The sequence below is a fragment of the Pseudophryne corroboree genome, chromosome 10 (assembly GCF_028390025.1).
Source record: "Pseudophryne corroboree isolate aPseCor3 chromosome 10, aPseCor3.hap2, whole genome shotgun sequence".
Lineage (NCBI taxonomy): Eukaryota > Metazoa > Chordata > Amphibia > Anura > Myobatrachidae > Pseudophryne > Pseudophryne corroboree.
Window position 1 is genome coordinate 39,683,215 of NC_086453.1, and position 17,207 is coordinate 39,700,421.

Genomic DNA, 17,207 nt, shown 5'->3' on the forward strand with positions numbered 1-17,207 from the left:
ACTGCATCGTTGGCTGTGCCTATACATCACGCATGCGCATTGCGCCGCATGCGCAGAACTGCCATTTTTTAGCCTGATCGCTGCACTGCGAACAAATGCAGCTAGCGATCAACTCGGAATGACCCCCCATATGTCTATCCTGGGAAATCTTTTAAAAAGTGAATCATGAAACAAGAATGATATATCCACATAAAATGTCATATAACTCCGCAAGCAAAAATATATATCAATTGTAAATCTCTCTCTCTTTGATGAAACTAAAAAATTGTTCACCCCTCAAAAAATAAAGGAAAATTATAGAGAAGAGGACTTTCACCAGGCTCAATGAATCCCCTATTGTGCTATGTCTCATATGGTACGGATATTATTCCAGAATTGTATCAGGTCCAATGCCGTGTGTTAGAGTAAAATACCTACGGTACCTGGTATTCCCTGTAGGTCACCCAGACAGGTACTGACCAGGCCCTACAGTGTATTGTTTCCAAGATCAGACGAGGTTGGGCATACTCAGTGTGGTTTGACCGTAGGTGAATACATTCTACAAAGCATTGGAAAAGCCCAAACACACTCTCGGAAATCACAATATATAAAAAATACAGTTAGAGTTATTTATAACAAATAGGAATCATATAGTACACAGAAAATATCGGTATATCTCTGTTTTGCCCGTAAAGCGGCAATGTAGTGTAAGAAGATATTTTCAGTTGTTTATGCCAATTTTGCCTATAGGACAGTACTGTATATATCGTTGTCTTTAGTAACAGAGAATCGGGTCTAAGATACCTGCCACTTCTGCTTTTTTAACATCTGCCTAAGCATCGAATGAAAAAATGAGAGAGTGGCTGGATTAAGCACCCATTCAGAAGGAAGAAAGATGAACACTTCTGCTGTCCTGTTATATAGCAAAAAGCTGCTCTGTTACATAAAGCATTGCAGAGCCTGAGTTTTGCACAACAGGATGAGAGAGAGTTCCAGAAAATAATGTACATCCAGTCAAGGAAAAAGTTTTCTACTAACAAATGTAATACTGGAAACCTAGTATAAATTTTCAGAACAGCAGTAAAGAATTTATACAGAATGAGAACCATATAGTACATAGAAAATATATGTGAATCTCCGTTTTGACACTTAGCCAGTAATATAGCATGAAAAAGATTATTATATACTGATATAAATTCATAGATGCCATATACTGCAAAGTTCAATTTCCACTGAGATATATACAGTGTCGGACTGGGGCATGTAGGGCCCACTGGGGGAATGCAGTGGTAGGGGGCCCATATTAGGGGTGTGGTCAGTCTGCAGAGGGGGTGTGGCCTGCCACCTCATTGGTTTGACTAACCATTAGAGAGTGCAACATTTTGGGCCCCTTCATAAATATATACAGTACATTCAGCTGCTGCATGCATGATAATGTACCATATTAATAACAGATTAATAACAGCAATGCCTGTAGAAAATACACCATAGTCCAGTATAAGGTAACATTTGTATAATGTATAATTCAAGTGCACAGTCTGGAACCTGATCCTTAGAGCCGAAGGTGGGGCCCCCAGGCAGTGGGGCCCACCGGTGGTTTCCCCTGTACCCCTGTGGGCCAGTCCAAGCCTGGATATATAGCATTGGAAACACAATATGAACCTCAAGAGGCAACGATGTAAAAAATTGTAGTATATAGTAATGATTAGGATGGGATCCCGGCAGCACCGGTAATTACCATACATGTATTTCTCCGGACATTTTCATCTGGGAGAAGGTGCAGCGCAGGGAAGCAACCCTCTCTTGTGTTGAGACCAAATGGTCTGTGTAATGATGGTGGGATGAGGCATATGGTGAGACACCAGTGTCCGCGGTCCTCGTGTCCGGAAGTTCGGAACACCAGAACCGGAAGTGACGCGCATTTTGCTCGGGAGAGCTTGTTCACTGATAGCCCGGCGAGGAAAGCTTGGGAGAGCTTGTTCACTGATCGCCCGGCAAAACGCGCGTCACTTCCGGTTCCGGTGTTCCAAACTTCTGGTCACGAGGACCTCCTGGGTGACCTGCAGGGAATACCAGGTACCGTAGGTATTTTACGCTAACACACAGCATTGGGCCTGATACAATTCTGGAATAATGGCCCTCATTCTGAGTTGTTCGCTCGCTAGCAGCTTTTAGCAGCCGTGCAAATGCTAAGCCGCCGCCCTCTGGGAGTGTGTTTTAGCTTAGCAAGGAAAGAATCGCAGAGCGGCTACAAAATAATTTTGTGCAGTTTCAGAGTAGCTCCAGACCTACTCCTAGCTTGCGATCACTGCAGACTGTTCAGTTCCTGTTTTGACGTCATGAACACGCCCTGCGTTCTCCCAGCCACGCCTGCGTTTTTATCTGGCACGCCTGCGTTTTTCCACTCACTCCCTGAAAACGGTCAGTTGACACCCAGAAACGCCCACTTTCTGTCAATCACTCTGCAGTCAGCAGTGCGACTGAAAAGCTTCGCTAGACCTTGTGTGAAACTACATCGTTCGTTGTAATAGTATGACGCGCGTGCGCATTGCACCGCATACGCATGTGCAGAACTGCCATTTTTTTGCCTGATCGCTGCGCTGCGAATGAAAGCAGCTAGCGATCAACTCGGAATGACCACCAATATCAGTACCATATGAGACATAGTACAATAGGGGATTCATTGAGCCTGGTGAAAATCCTCTTCTCTATAATTTTCCTTTATTTTTTGAAGGGTGAACAATTTTTTAGTTTCACCAAAGAGAGAGAGAGATTTACAATTGATATATATTTTCGCTTGAGGAGTTATATCGCTATATGACATATTTTATGTGGATATATCATTCTTGTTTCATGATTCACTTTTAAAAAGATTTCAATAAAAGTTATATTTTATGAACTGATGTTCATTAATTTTTCTTATCTATTCTAAGTGTGCCCCAGGATAGACATATAGGGGCAGATGTATTAACCTGGAGAAGGCATAAGGAAGTGATAAATCAGTGATAAGTGCAAGGTGAGAAACGCACCAGCCAATCAGATCCTAAGGGGGAGATTCAAATGTTTGAAAAGTCAGTTGGGTGTCTGTTTTTTCCTGTCTATTAGATAGGAAAAAACAGACTCCCAAGTCCCAACTGACTTTTCAAACATTTGAATCTCCCCCTAACTGTTAATTTACATATTGGAGCTGATTGGTTGGTGCCTTTATCACCTTGCACTTATCACTGCTTTATCACTTCCTTATGCCTTCTCCAGGTTAATACATCTGCCCCATAGTCCTTTCTGGGGTTTTTTGGCGTCTTTGCAAAAATCAGTCCTTTGGGGGTCATTCCGAGTTGTTCACTCGTTATTTTTTTTCGCTACGGAGCGTTTAGTCGCAAACTGCGCATGCGCAATGTACGCAGCGCGCCTGCACCAAGTAAATTAGCACAAAAGTTTGGTATTTTACTCAAGGCGTAACAAAGTTTTTTCATCGTTCTGCTGATCGTAGTGTGATTGACAGGAAGTGGGTGTTTCTGGGCGGAAACTGACCGTTTTCTGGGAGTGTGCGGAAAAACGCAGGCGTTTCAGGGAAAAACGCGGGAATGTCTGGAGAAACGGGGGAGTGGCTGGGCGAACGCTGGGCGTGTGTGTGACGTCAAACCAGGAACGAAACTGACTGAACTGATCGCTATTTGTGAGTAGGTCTGGAGCTACTCAGAAACTGCTAAGAAATTTCTATTCGCAATTCTGCTAATCTTTCGTTCGCAATTCTGCTAACCTAAGATTCACTCCCAGAGGGCGGTGGCTTAGCGTGTGCAATGCTGCTAAAAGCAGCTAGCGAGCGAACAACTCGGAATCACCTCCTTTGTTGATAGTTTACCGAACTATTTTCTGGGAGCACCACCAACCTAGCGCTACTCACATTTACAATAATACAGCCATATGTTGGTTTCTTAATATCAGACACCTATTGACTTTAATAAATACAGATCCTGTGCAGACTTACCTAACTTTGTGTGTGTCATCATGAGAATGTCAGCAAGTTCACAATGTCGCCATGTGGATTGCCGACATTCTCAGAATTCCGGTGGTTAGGATTAGGCGCTGAGAGGAGGGTTAGGTGGGGGAGAGTTAGAGGTAAGGGTTAGGGTTAAAATACTCACTGGTACGCCACCGAGTCACCTGTCTGTGCCGGAACTGCTGGTCACATGACTGCCGGGACGCGGAAGAGGCTGCTGGAAACCCTGCTACACAGGAAACAGGTCCGTGACCGCTGGGCAGTGAGGGACGTTAAGTTGGTATACGGTAGACATGATGAAAGTTGATATGGTCACTGTCGACAAGCTGTGTATGTCGACATTCTCAGGTCAATCTGATTATGTTGACCTGGTGCACGTTAATGTACCATGCCACACCCCCCGGAGGTAGAGCCTCCGCCTGATACATGTAAGGTGCTTTGCGGTGTAGTTACTGCACAACCCATCTGGGGAAAATCCCCAACCTTCGCCATTCCACAAAAGGGGAAAATAACCCGAAGAACTTTGCATTTCAAAAATATATTTAGAAGCAGAACAATATGCAGACACAGCTGGACTTATCACACCGAGCTCATTTTTAAAGTCCGTCAGTGACCCTGCCCTGTATCAGCGATGGAGGAGGATGGTTCCACTAAGTCTTCCAAGGAGCCTCCAGTGCCAGAGATCAGGGGTCACTCAACCAAAACTCTGTTTAGACTTAGCTTCCGAGATCACATTGTTCAAAGAAGAACCATTAGAATTCCGGGGGCCCCTCCAGGAGGTCCTGGTGAGACGAGAACCCACATGTCAGACGTAGTAGCGAAGGAAAACAATAAATAATAATTAGACTTTAGTAAACTTTTATCAGATATATACACCCCATCCTAATATACTGTATATGCACTCCATAGTTGATGCTTAAACAAGAAACGTGTTTAACTTTTTTTTTATGTAAGGCAAACTTTCAGGTCCAGGTTAGAACTTTTTTTAAGCACATGTAACAACAGGACTCCATAGCCAAAGGGTTAGTTCTAAATCGGAGTGGGAGAATGGACCTTCTGACGTCACTAGGGGAGGAGACACGTCACCAGGAAGAGGAGCTACGTCCGAACAGGGTACCCAAAAAGTAGGCTCGCTTCACTCGCCACGCTTCGGGCTCGGTGGCTCGCTCCGCTTCGCTCGCCACCTGATTACTAAAGGTAATAGTTGGTGGCGTGGATAGTAGAGAAACTATCTCAGTGGCCTAGCTCCTCCCCATTGTGCCGTGGCTACTCCCCCTGACATAAAACGTCCCTTAGGCCACTTGAATCTAGCATCAGCCATAGCCAAAGGGTTAATATTAATATAGGCCTACAATGGTGCCTGGTGATGATGTCCTCATTAATTCAAATAAACAATATAGGCCAAAAATCTATATCAAATAGTTATCTATATTGCATCAATGTAAACAACATACTTTGTTCCAGAATGAAAGACATCATGGCAAACAAAATAATTTTAGGTAGCAACATTGTATCACAACCTGGAAGTAATGACAGCTGCATAATATCAATAGAACTCAATTCTATTCAATTAGTGCAGAGTTTTCAGACAGTTGAAAAATTGGCACTAATTCGACCTGTGGGTATTCAATAGCGGGTGTTCTCAACAGTTTTTTTGGTCCATTTTCGCTATGCCTTTTTGTTTTTTAGTTTTTTTTTTGTCGAATCGGCATGGGTGAAAACAGACCAAAAAACTGTAGAAAACACCCACAAATTCGACAAAACACATGGATCTGTGGTGAATTCGCTGATCCATGTGGTTTTCGCCCGTGCAGATTTTTCGACAAAACAGCACTAATTGAATACCCCACTACCACTGTTTGTCTGCATGTGTGAGAAGGAATTGAATGGGAGCAGCATTTGGAAGGCATGCTGTTCCTTGTAGTGCTAATGGGAGATCCTAGGGGTGGCTCCCAGGTAAGTTAGCCTTCTGTCTGGATGCGTGGCCTTATGTGGGCACTGCTATTATGTAGAGTTAGGACTGCTGATACTGGAGAAGCCTTGGCGCGGCTCAGCAGCTAAACATGTCTTTGCAAATGCCTGTGACCAATTTCTCTGAAATTCTATTACCAGATAGGTTCAGGTATTGTCACAGGTAATTTTTAGTATGCTGGGGGGGATACCAGGGGTGGGGAAAGCCCCCCCCCCCCCCCCCCCCCACACACACACACACTCTCTGTCTGCTAATTGAATACCCCCCATATATGTAATGTATAACATTAAATTGGGAGAAAAAGCAAAGTCTGATAGTGACACTGTGAGGTGGGGATGTGTCCAGCAGCCCGGCGGTCTGCACGCCGGCGGTCATGTAACCAATGCCAAAATCCCAACCTATTTGGGAGACTGGCCCCAAAACACCGACCACTTGAATGGCGAAAGTGTGTGTGTGTGTGTGTGTGTGGGGGGGGGTAGGGGTACGCACAGTTGCTGTGGTTAGCGTCAGCTGCCACCCCCCAAGGCCCCGAGGGTTAGTCCTAGCCGCCATACCCCACCAATTAGGACGACATCCCAACCGTCAGTATACCATAACGAACCCGTGGGGTGACATCATAACTGAATAGTGAATTACAATAACAACAAAAAAGCTGAAAGGAAAGCTCGAAATATCACAAAAGTTAACAAATAAGTCAGAGCACCAGCAAAATGGTTGCTGCAAAATTATAACACCCGCCATCTAAGATGGACATACCTTTTGTTTGTGACCTGGCAACCAATCACTGCAACAGATGCTGCAAAGAGATTTCCTTTACTGTGTTGTACTGATAGCAGTAAAAGTAGCACAAGGACCACATCTGTTTACACTCCCAGTCAGTGAGCAATTACGTAACGCTACAAATTCTTCTGAGTTCTTTTTTATGCTACTGTCATAACTTCCAGATTGTGATATAACGTTGCCGCCTTAAATGACATCTTTCATTCTGTTACACAGTATGTTGTTTACATTGATGCGATACGGATAACTACTTTTGTGCACTCATTCACCAAATTTGAGCTGTTTTACATTGTTGTTGTTTTTTTTGCCTGTATTGTTTATTTGAATTAATGATGACATCATCAGTAGAAGCCATTCTAAGCCTATATTAAGCTTTTGACTAAGACATCCTATTGTTACAAGTGCTTGATACATTTCTAAAAGTTGCCTAATGCAAATAAACACATTTCGAATGTAAGCATCAACTTTGGAGTGCAGTGGCTTGAGTTCATGAGATAGATAGACAGAGGCTTACCAAACTATCCCGGCTTAAAGTCATAGTATGGTAAACTTACACGTGTGTGTGTGTGTGTGTGTGTGTGTGTGTGTGTGTGTGTGTGTGTGTATATACAGTATAAGTGTGTGTGTGTATGTATATATATATATATATATATATATATATAAGAGCCTGGCTCTCCAAGTAGAATAAGATGACCCTCACAAAAAAAATAACCCAACGCGTTTTGTCTTTTTCTAAGACTTCATCAGGGGTACATCTATAATTGTAGGACTAGGATCTGCTAGGAGCGGACTAGTGTGCTGGGAACACATCTTCATTTATAAAGGGTTAGGTGTAATTCTTTGAGCTGCTATATGCCCTCGTGGATAATCTAATTATACAGACAGTTCTATGTCCCCCTTACACATGCACCATAGGTGAAAAAGGACTGTCAATCAGGTTGTGTGCATGTGGAGAATTTCGAATTGTATTATGGGTGAAATTCTAATAAAGGTTTTTCTTTGTAATTTATCGATATTGTACATTCATTAAGTGAATAAAAAGTGGTATACTGAGTATTAATATTGACTAAAGTAATTTTGGACACGTATTATATACAAAACTGGAGGCTTTGGGTTTTTTCTATGCACCAATCACATCAGCAGGTTAGATGATGTCATAATTTTTTCCCTTTATAAAGGGGTAGGGTGGCTCAGTGTCTCATTACACAGATGCTGGGCCACCTTTGCAGATCCATTGAGGGTAAGGATCATTTCAAAACTATTTGGGCACTATTTTGAAGGAGGTTCCAATTATTCATTTTATATTTTGTTAATTATGTATATATTTGTCAGGATGTTATCAAACACCATGCTACAATGTATGTTGTTTGATTTATATATTTAGTAGCTTTATATGGTCAACAATAAGCACATTAATGAATTGTAATGTAAGGTTTGAAGACCACTCTGTTTTTTAATGATATCTTCACTCTTCCATTTTTTAATGATACTATTACTCTATGATATGCATGATGTACTGTTTCCTTAGTAGTCGTTCCCCGTAATATATCTATGTTAGGGGCCACTTTGTGTATCGAACCACCATATGAATTAAAGTGGGGTTTATAATGTTTTAAGGTTCAGAGTATTCACTTAGTTAGATAAATACCAATCAATTTAATTAATTTTTTTGACTGAATTTCATCAATTAATTTGCCAAATATGAATGTGCTAGGTTCCCCTGCTAAGTGATTTTCCTCTGAACCAGAGCATCTGATTTTTTCATATGCAAATAGTCAGACTACAAGGTATGTGTTTATTCCCAGACCAGTTGAATGGTCTTTTGCATATTACCATATAGCTAAACACACTCGATGTAATTTTTTTCAACTAGACTTGACTGATTGTCCAATTGAAAGTCCCAGTGGCATATAGGGCCTTTCAGCAAATATTTACAAATGATTTGTTGAGTTGTGATTCCATCAATTGACCATACTTACCATTCAGTTGAGGTACGTTCTAAAGATGTAATTGAATTGTCTTTGAAGGTTGTCTTTGATTCTTTTTCTCTTTTCGATGTTTTCCTTGTTTGCTCTTGTATGCTATGTCCTGCACATTTTTGTAATGTGTATTATGTGAGATGTTCCTTATTTTCAATACTTATGATAAGTAAGAATGTTTTATTGATAAGTCTTCCTACAATTATAGATGTACCCCTGATGAAGCCTTAGAAAAAGACGAAACGCGTTGGGTTATCTTCTTGTGAAGTTATTTTACGAATCAATGTTAAGGCAAAGGAGGAAATTACAGAAAATTACCTGCATTTGTCTGTAACTTTGAATGTCGATCTGTAAGAAGTGTGGAACAACACACCACACCTCCTTTGTATAAATATTGACATTATGTTTTTATAATAAAGAAGTTTTAAGATGGAACATGTCACTAATATGTTTTGATATTGAAACCAATCAAGGGTTCTGCTTGTAATATTGGGTGTCGATACGACCTGTTGGTGCCATTTCTTCTATTGTTCTATATATATATATATATATATATATCTGCAGGGGCGTTTCTACAGAGCAGGGGGCCCGTGTGCACCTCCAGGTGGGCCCCCTCCTCTGAATGGCGCTGTAGACTCCAACATTGTGCCAGGGTCTACTGCGCATGCGCAGGCCTCTGTAAACATGGCGCCCGCCATGATCCAGAGACCAATTTGCCTACTGCGCATGCGCAGTGGTTATTTTGGTGCCAATTTCCGCCACAACCGCAGCGTCCGGCACTGGACTCCGGAATGGTAAGTATTAAAATGGGTGCAGTGTGGGCCCCCATTGATGTTATAACTTTACTGTATGTGTATAAATATACATTTTTGGGGAGAAGTATACTTCTAAGGACTGTTTATGAACTATGGAGATGGAAAGAAAATCTTCAGAAGACATCTATGTGAAGACATCTATGTGAAAATCTTCAGAAGACATCTATCCCACGGGCAAACGCTAGTGTATATACACACACACATATTAATAGAGGGGCCCCCAAGTCTCTGGCCCCATCTCTCTCCGTTGGTCTGTCACATAAATCCCCCCCCCCCCCATTGGCTCCGTACTGCTCCACCCCCCTCTGCTCCCATACTTGCTAGTTGCTATGGGAACCCCACCTGGGCTAGGTCTGTCCCGTTGCTATGGGAACCCCACCTGGGCTAGGTCTGTCCCGACTCCCGTCTGTCTAGAAGTGGGAGCAAGAATTATTATTCCACCATGGTCACACGTCGCTTCCTATTTGTCTTGTTATGGTGGGCAATATAGAATATAAATTGCATACTGTACATGTGGCCAGTATAGGAATAAGATTTCACTCTGATGACTAAATAAAGGCCAGGTAACAGTATACACTGTTCTTGCAACCAGTATATAATCCAGAGCTTATTCTGGTGACCACTATCTGTATCAGACACCACTGCAGTGGCCAGTACAAAAAGCACAACCCTCTGGTGATCAGTATGTAAGCAGCCCCTATACCATACTTGCCTACTCTCCTGGAAGCTGCGGGAGGCTCCTGTTTTTTGGGGTAGCCCCCCGCACACTCGGAAGAGTGGGCAGGTCTCCCCCATCCTGCTAGCACCCTAGTGATGCAGGCAGGATGAAGAGATACACTGCCGTATTCGCAAGTCCATGGGGTGGGGAAGGGGTTAAAATGACACAAATTGCATCATTTTAGCCTCACCCCCTTCCCGCGGACCAGCGAATCGATGCGTTTCCCGATGTGGGGGCGGGGTTTAATGATATCAGAGCCCAGCCCTGCCCCCTGAAGTCTCCTGCTGCGTCTCCTCTCCTGGCTTCTCCCGGAGAGAAGCTATTTAAAGTAGGCAACCCAGCCCTGTACAGGTGCCAGCATACAAGCAACCCTTAAACATGCCAGTCTGGGGGTGCCAAAATGTGTTTAGGTTGGAGGCCAAGATTTATTTTCATTTTGGCACCCCTAAATTGCAGAACTGTACACCCCCACACCAGCTGGACTTACCCGCCACACTACCTGACAGAGGCAGATGTATATTTATATGTGCAGGCCCGCCATCAGGGCATACTTGCCTACCCTCCCGGTATGGCCGGGAGGCTCCCAAAATGGCCGCCGCCTCAAAGGAGACAGTTATTAAAGATACTAGAGGTCTCCTCTAGTATCTTTAATAACTGTCTCCTTTGAGGCGGTGGCCATTTTGGGAGGGACGTTTTCAACTGAAGCTTGTAGCGTCCTCTCCCCCCTCCTGTGACAGTGTCAGAACTCGGGCATGAAAAGGGGGCAGAGCTACCGGAATGGAGGGGCAGGGCTACACGGGACCAGGCTGGCTGCTACCACAGGGAGAATAAGAAAGAAAGTGTGTGTGTATGTATGTATATGTTTGTATCTGTGTGTGTGTATATATGTGTGTGTACCTGTGTGTGTGTGGTCATTATGTGTAATGCGGCGCTACTATTGGAGGCATGTATAAGCGGCATCGCTACAGGGGGCAGTTTGTGTTTAAGCGCCACCGCTACTGGGGACAGTTTGTGTGTAAGCGGCACCGAAATTGGGGGGCATTATGTGTATTGGGGGCATTAATATGGTGCAAGGGGCATTAATATAGTGTTGCTCCGTATGTGCACAGGATTTATTTATTTATTTACTATATACAGTATATGTATATATATATATATATATATATATATATATATATATTTATTTTATTTTTTATTTTTTAAGAGGGGCCCTGCCTATTTTGTCAGTCCCGGGCCCCACAATTTCTGATGGCAACCAACCCTGTATATGTGCAGAGAGAGACCCATTGGCACACAGGTAAACGGAGGAATTGCATTTGGGCATATATAACAGCTATTAAACCATTATAAACCTTTAAAATTCCAAACATAAGAAGTGGGAGTTGAGACTGGCGTAGGGCTGGTGCCAGTGGAGGGGCCAGCCCACAGTAACTACCCGCACACTGTAGGGGCTACAGCTGGGTGCAGGGCGGAGGCGGGGGGAGAAAGGTTGTGGGGATGGAGGAAGTGGAGCAGCCGGAAAAGGTGATTATCTCGATCCTGACACTGCCCGCGGTAAGCCTAGATGGCAGCCGCACTGCGCCGCGTGATCCAGTACACTGACTGGAACCTCTCAAATATTGCAGGACTGCGAGCCTTTAATGAAATGTAATAACTGACTGAAATAACCATAAATCAATGAACTAAAATAGCTGACAGAACTGGAGGTGGGAAGACAAAAATGTTATGTACCCAAAAGTCTTGAAATAGCGACATTGATAACAGAAGGAAAACCTGAAACCCAGCTCACAATGGAAAAGTGACTACAGTGTGATACAAAAGTCGCAGTACACCCTTCTGTTTCAAAAACTGTGCAGGAAATGGGAAAACTGAATAATCCAGTAAGGCAGAGATTTTCAACCTTTTACAACTCGCGGCACACTGAACAAGATTTGAATATTGCCCAGGCACACTCACATATAATGGTGATGCATGGTGCAGTTGCGTGTCCTAGGATGTCATGTCGCAGCTTCTCCATAGGTAATGCCTGAGCCACATCTGAGAAAGCCAGAAGAGCCCAACGCTGCCCGGGCCCAAAATTAGAACTGGCTCTGCAACCACTAAACCCATACCTCCCAACTTCTTGGTTTTCTAAAGAGGGACACACGCGCTCCCGAAAAAGGGGCGTGATCTAAGGAAAGGGGGCGTGACTTCGCGGATGGACCCGCGATCACGAGCCACGCCCCCGTTTTCGTCACTAAGGGGGCATACCCAGCGCTCTGTGAGCCGCTGGCATGCCCCCTCTCCCTTTGACTCAAGTGAATAGACGCTGCTCTGCTAAGCAGGGCAGCAAGACACAGAGCCTCCCAACTGCCCCCCCCCACCGCGGGACACTGCGGCCCGTGGATGGGACAGCGGGACAGTCCCCAAAAAACGGGACTGTCCCGCGAAAATCGGGACAGTTGGGAGGTATGACTAAACCCAGCAGTATTGATCGTTCCAGGGCCTCAGTAGCGGCAAAACACTGACGGGCTGGCTGTGCTTCCATGGCGGCACACCTGGGGACTGCTCAGGGCACACTAGTGTGCCACGGCACAGTGGTTGAAAAACACTGCAGTAAGGTATGGGTATGCTGCAGGAAGGTATGGGTGAGGTGGGCTATCTTTTAGGGCATGTACTAAACATGGGCGCCATCTTGAAATCGGCCATCTTGAATCTAAGTCGTTAAAATCTGGAGCTTTGACACGGACACCCATACCTTACTGGAGTATTAAATTTTCCCTGGAGATACATTTGTTCTATATATATATATATATATATATATATATATATAACTATATCCGATGAGCCCACACATTACCTGCCAGTGTGTGGGGACATTGCACTTGTGGACCACTCCCTTCTATCTCTCCTGTGCAGTGGATGAGGGGGAGCGGGCAGGTGAGGTGATGTGTTATACAAAAGTGGGATTGCCCTTACAGAAAAATGAATTTCAAAATTTGGCTTAAATTATGATTTTAGCTACTTTACATTGTTCGCTGTCCTTAATACCTGCAAACTCTACCTACGTTACATTCTGGTGCTCGGACATATACAGAGGATTTTACTTACATGTAATGTCTGATTTACTGACAGGATTATTTACTCTTCTTACTTGTTGTTGCATCTCTTTCTCACTAAAAGAAGGAAGAAGAAAACAGAGACGGATGAACACGAGGAAAACGTTATTACTACCATCCTGCCCCACAGATGTCGCTAACTTCCTTTTAACAGCAGATTATTTATTTTACACTGACTACACCCCTTCTCGTATATGAGTCAAATAGGGTAAAAGGTCATAGGGACCTATTTACTAAGCCTTGGAGAAAGATAAAGTGGAAGAAGATAAAATACCAGCCAACCAGCTCCTCCTAGCTGTCACTTTTTTCAAACACAGCCTATAACATGGCAGTTAGATGCTGATTGGCTGGTACTTTATCTCCATCCGCTTTATCTCTCTCCAAGATATGTACTAAACAGTGAAATGTGTGGAGAAGTGAGCCAGTGGAGAAGTTGTCCATGGCAACCAATCAGCTGCTCTGTATATTTTAATAGTATGCAAATTATAAATGTTACATTAATGCTGATTGGTTGCCATGGGCAACTTCTCACTGGCTCACTTCTCCACTTTTATCACTGCTTAGTACATGTCGCCCTTATGCTTTGAGTAGCTTTTATCCTGAACAGGAAGTGACATCACAGTTTTGAAATACACCCAAGCATCTCTTATATCTTTGGTTTAATAGAAAATATTCAAAAGAGGGGTTTGTGGGAGCCGCAGCGGTCTAACAACAATTTTTGTAAGAAAAGAAATCTGAGTAATGTCCTCTGAGAAACTGAAATTTATGTTATAGAATTGCTTCAGATTAAGGTAACTGTGCATATAGAAAGATATTGTATCTTTTCAGGTGCACTAAGTATAGTTACCATTCAGTGGTGCTCCCATGAGTCAAAAGTATATTGAAGAAAAAATACCAAATAAGAGAAAATGGAAAAAGAAGTAGACTCTTGTTTGGGAGCACTCTAACTAAGAGGAACTAAGTTATATTAATGTCTTAGGCTGGTAAAATCATGATTTTAATAGGTTCTTATTAAAATATATAGAATTGTCGGAGTTCAAAAATTATTATATGTGATTCAAGACTATTATGCAAAAATATTTATATCAATTTTAGTAAATAATTAGCGAAAATTGCTATAGTATAGTGTAAGCCGGAAAAGCTTTAAAATTCACAAAAAAAGGGGATATCACCTTCTAGTCTCAGTGGTGTCCGTCAAAATGAGTATATGACCATCATTCATACTGCAAGAATCCCAAATGGAAAAAGTAGTTGCAGGAAATTAAATCATAGGTCATATGGATCCGAGTACCTATCTGTGACTTAGAATTGGGCAGCAAAATTTATTTGCAGTACCAGGATGTTCCAAGGTGGTCTCCCATCCAAGTACTGGTCCGGCCCTCCACTGCTTAGCTTCCTAGATCGGAAGAGATTGGGCATCTCCAGTGGGGTATGTCCGCAATTTTTGAAGCTAGCCCTTTCATTTGTCACTTTAAATTGGAAATGGAATCGGTCATATTTTCAACAAGATAAATGAAAAGAGGGGACAGACACACATGTGACAAGCAGGCTCAAAAAGTACAGATTGTACTTTTTGAGCCTGCTTGTCACATGTGTGTCTGTCCCCTCTTTTCATTTATCTTGATGGAAATATGACCGATTCCATTTCCAATTTAAAGTGACAAATGAAAGGGCTAGCTTAAAAAATTGCGGACATACCCCACTGGAGATGCCCAATCTCTTCCGATCTTGGAAGCTAAGCAGTGGAGGGCCGGACCAGTACTTGGATGGGAGACCACCTTGGAACATCCTGGTACTGCAAATACATTTTGCTGCCCAATTCTAAGTCACAGATAGGTTCTCGGATCCATATGACCTATGATTTAATTTCCTGCAACTACTTTTTCCATTTGGGATTCTTGCAGTATGAATGATGGTCATATACTCATTTTGACGGACACCACTGAGACTAGAAGGTGATATCCCCTTTTTTTGTGAATTTTAAAGCTTTTCCGGCTTACACTATACTATAGCAATTTTCGCTAATTATTTACTAAAATTGATATAAATATTTTTGCATAATAGTCTTGAATCACATATAATAATTTTTGAACTCCGACAATTCTATATATTTTAATAAGAACCTATTAAAATCATGATTTTACCAGCCTAAGACATTAATATAACTTAGTTCCTCTGAGTTAGAGTGCTCCCAAACAAGAGTCTACTTCTTTTTCCATTTTCTCTTATTTGGTATTTTTTCTTGTTTAATAGAAATTGTTAGTGCCCCACCTGTGTAAAGCATGCTGACCGTCAGTCCAAGGATTAGGCTTATTTTAAGGATATTTAGGTATTCCACAAACTGATATCCAGTCTCAGAAAGATCTACAATTATAACATAAAAGTTAAAATCGTCATTCCCAAAACCAACATACAATTTAAAGTGTATATACTGTATGCACACAATGGGGGCATCCATTTTGTGGCCTTTACACCGTGAGACGCACAGAGGTGTAGAGTAATAATAAGGGGTTTGCAAATCTCTCTACACATCACTAGTTACCTTTCAGGCAATGGATTTACTGCCATCCAGTGGCAAATCCATCAAATGACATCATGTAAGAATCTTAATAAAGCTGAACTCACTGTAAGTGTAGTTTATGTAGAGTGGGTCTGTAAGAGACGTATGTTGGATAACACAGGCTATTGTCAGGAGATGGAATCTGAAGCTTCGGGGTAAGACAAGGTGGAGAGTGGCTTGTAGGATGCCATGTTGCGACTTGCTTATCTCTAACGGTCCATGGTCTGGCAGCAGAACTTCAGTGCTATGCCAGCTCACATTAATGTCTGGAGGATAGAAGCCAGATGTCCTGCACATGAAGTCCACCTCTTCCTCAGACTTCATGGCTACCTTCAGGTAAATCTCTGGTTGTGATGGGTGAGCTGAGAGCGGGATAAAAAAAAACATACACAAAATATAGCTGCAGCTCTAGCAAAATTATATTATACATTATATCTATTGTGGTCATGATTTGAGCCGCTGGCCTGGAGATGTGTTTCCTGGCAACTGGAAACCCCCACCACCACCATCACCAAGTCTGCCTATGTGTATCTAACAGTATTTTAAACTACAGGAATTGAAGACCACTCTCTCTTCAAGAAGAGAAGTATTAATATGCATTCCTGTATACATGCGAGTCCCTCACTGTTCCATCATCTGCCCGACATCTGCTAGAGAATCTATTCCACCAGCGAAACAAGATGCCCCCCCCCCCCCCAATCCATGAACATCTCAGAAAAGGCTGGGGGTGAAATGGAATTTCCCCACCAATCACATCATAGGAAATAAGACAAGGGTCTACTTAATTCTTCCTAAATGTGGTAATGAACCATCAGTTTGTCAATAATGGAATAAATTCTAATTATGAATTTGCAAGGGAAAATATATAAACCACTCACATTGAGGTTTTCTTATCATTATGTTTCCTAAATGGTTATTTCTCTGCATTTTTATTTTTATAGATGGGAGACACCATACTATTTGTACCATCAAAGAAGAAATAGCTATTTGCTGTCAATGGAACACAGCTCGTATTGGGAGCTTTAAAAGTGAGGTCATTAGTTTTACCAAGCAGTAACTTTTGTAGACAGAATGTTTTGTGCATTTTCCCCATACCATACACAATGAGCCGGGTCCCACTCCCCTGTTCCTCTTCCTTCTCCCACGTAAGAACCTTGCAGAAGTAGATCCCGGCATCTTCCCATGTGATGTTCCTGATGACCAAGGACCCATCTCCCTGGCTTAGGAAGGTCCTAGGAAAGGCTAGCGAGAAGCGGCCTCTAAGAGAGATGACGTGACTGGAACTTATATTTCCGTCAAGGCCAGC

The 17,207-nt window shown here is 42.7% G+C and overlaps 3 pseudogenes; 1 reads left to right on the plus strand and 2 right to left on the minus strand.

Moving 5' to 3' along the window:
- Window positions 1–410: 410 nt before the first annotated feature.
- LOC134968373 (5S ribosomal RNA) lies at window positions 411–529 on the minus strand (annotated as a pseudogene).
- A 14,135-nt stretch (window positions 530–14,664) lies between these two features.
- LOC134968141 (5S ribosomal RNA) lies at window positions 14,665–14,784 on the minus strand (annotated as a pseudogene).
- A 241-nt stretch (window positions 14,785–15,025) lies between these two features.
- Window positions 15,026–15,145, plus strand: LOC134967334 (5S ribosomal RNA; annotated as a pseudogene).
- The last annotated feature ends 2,062 nt before the right edge of the window (window positions 15,146–17,207 follow it).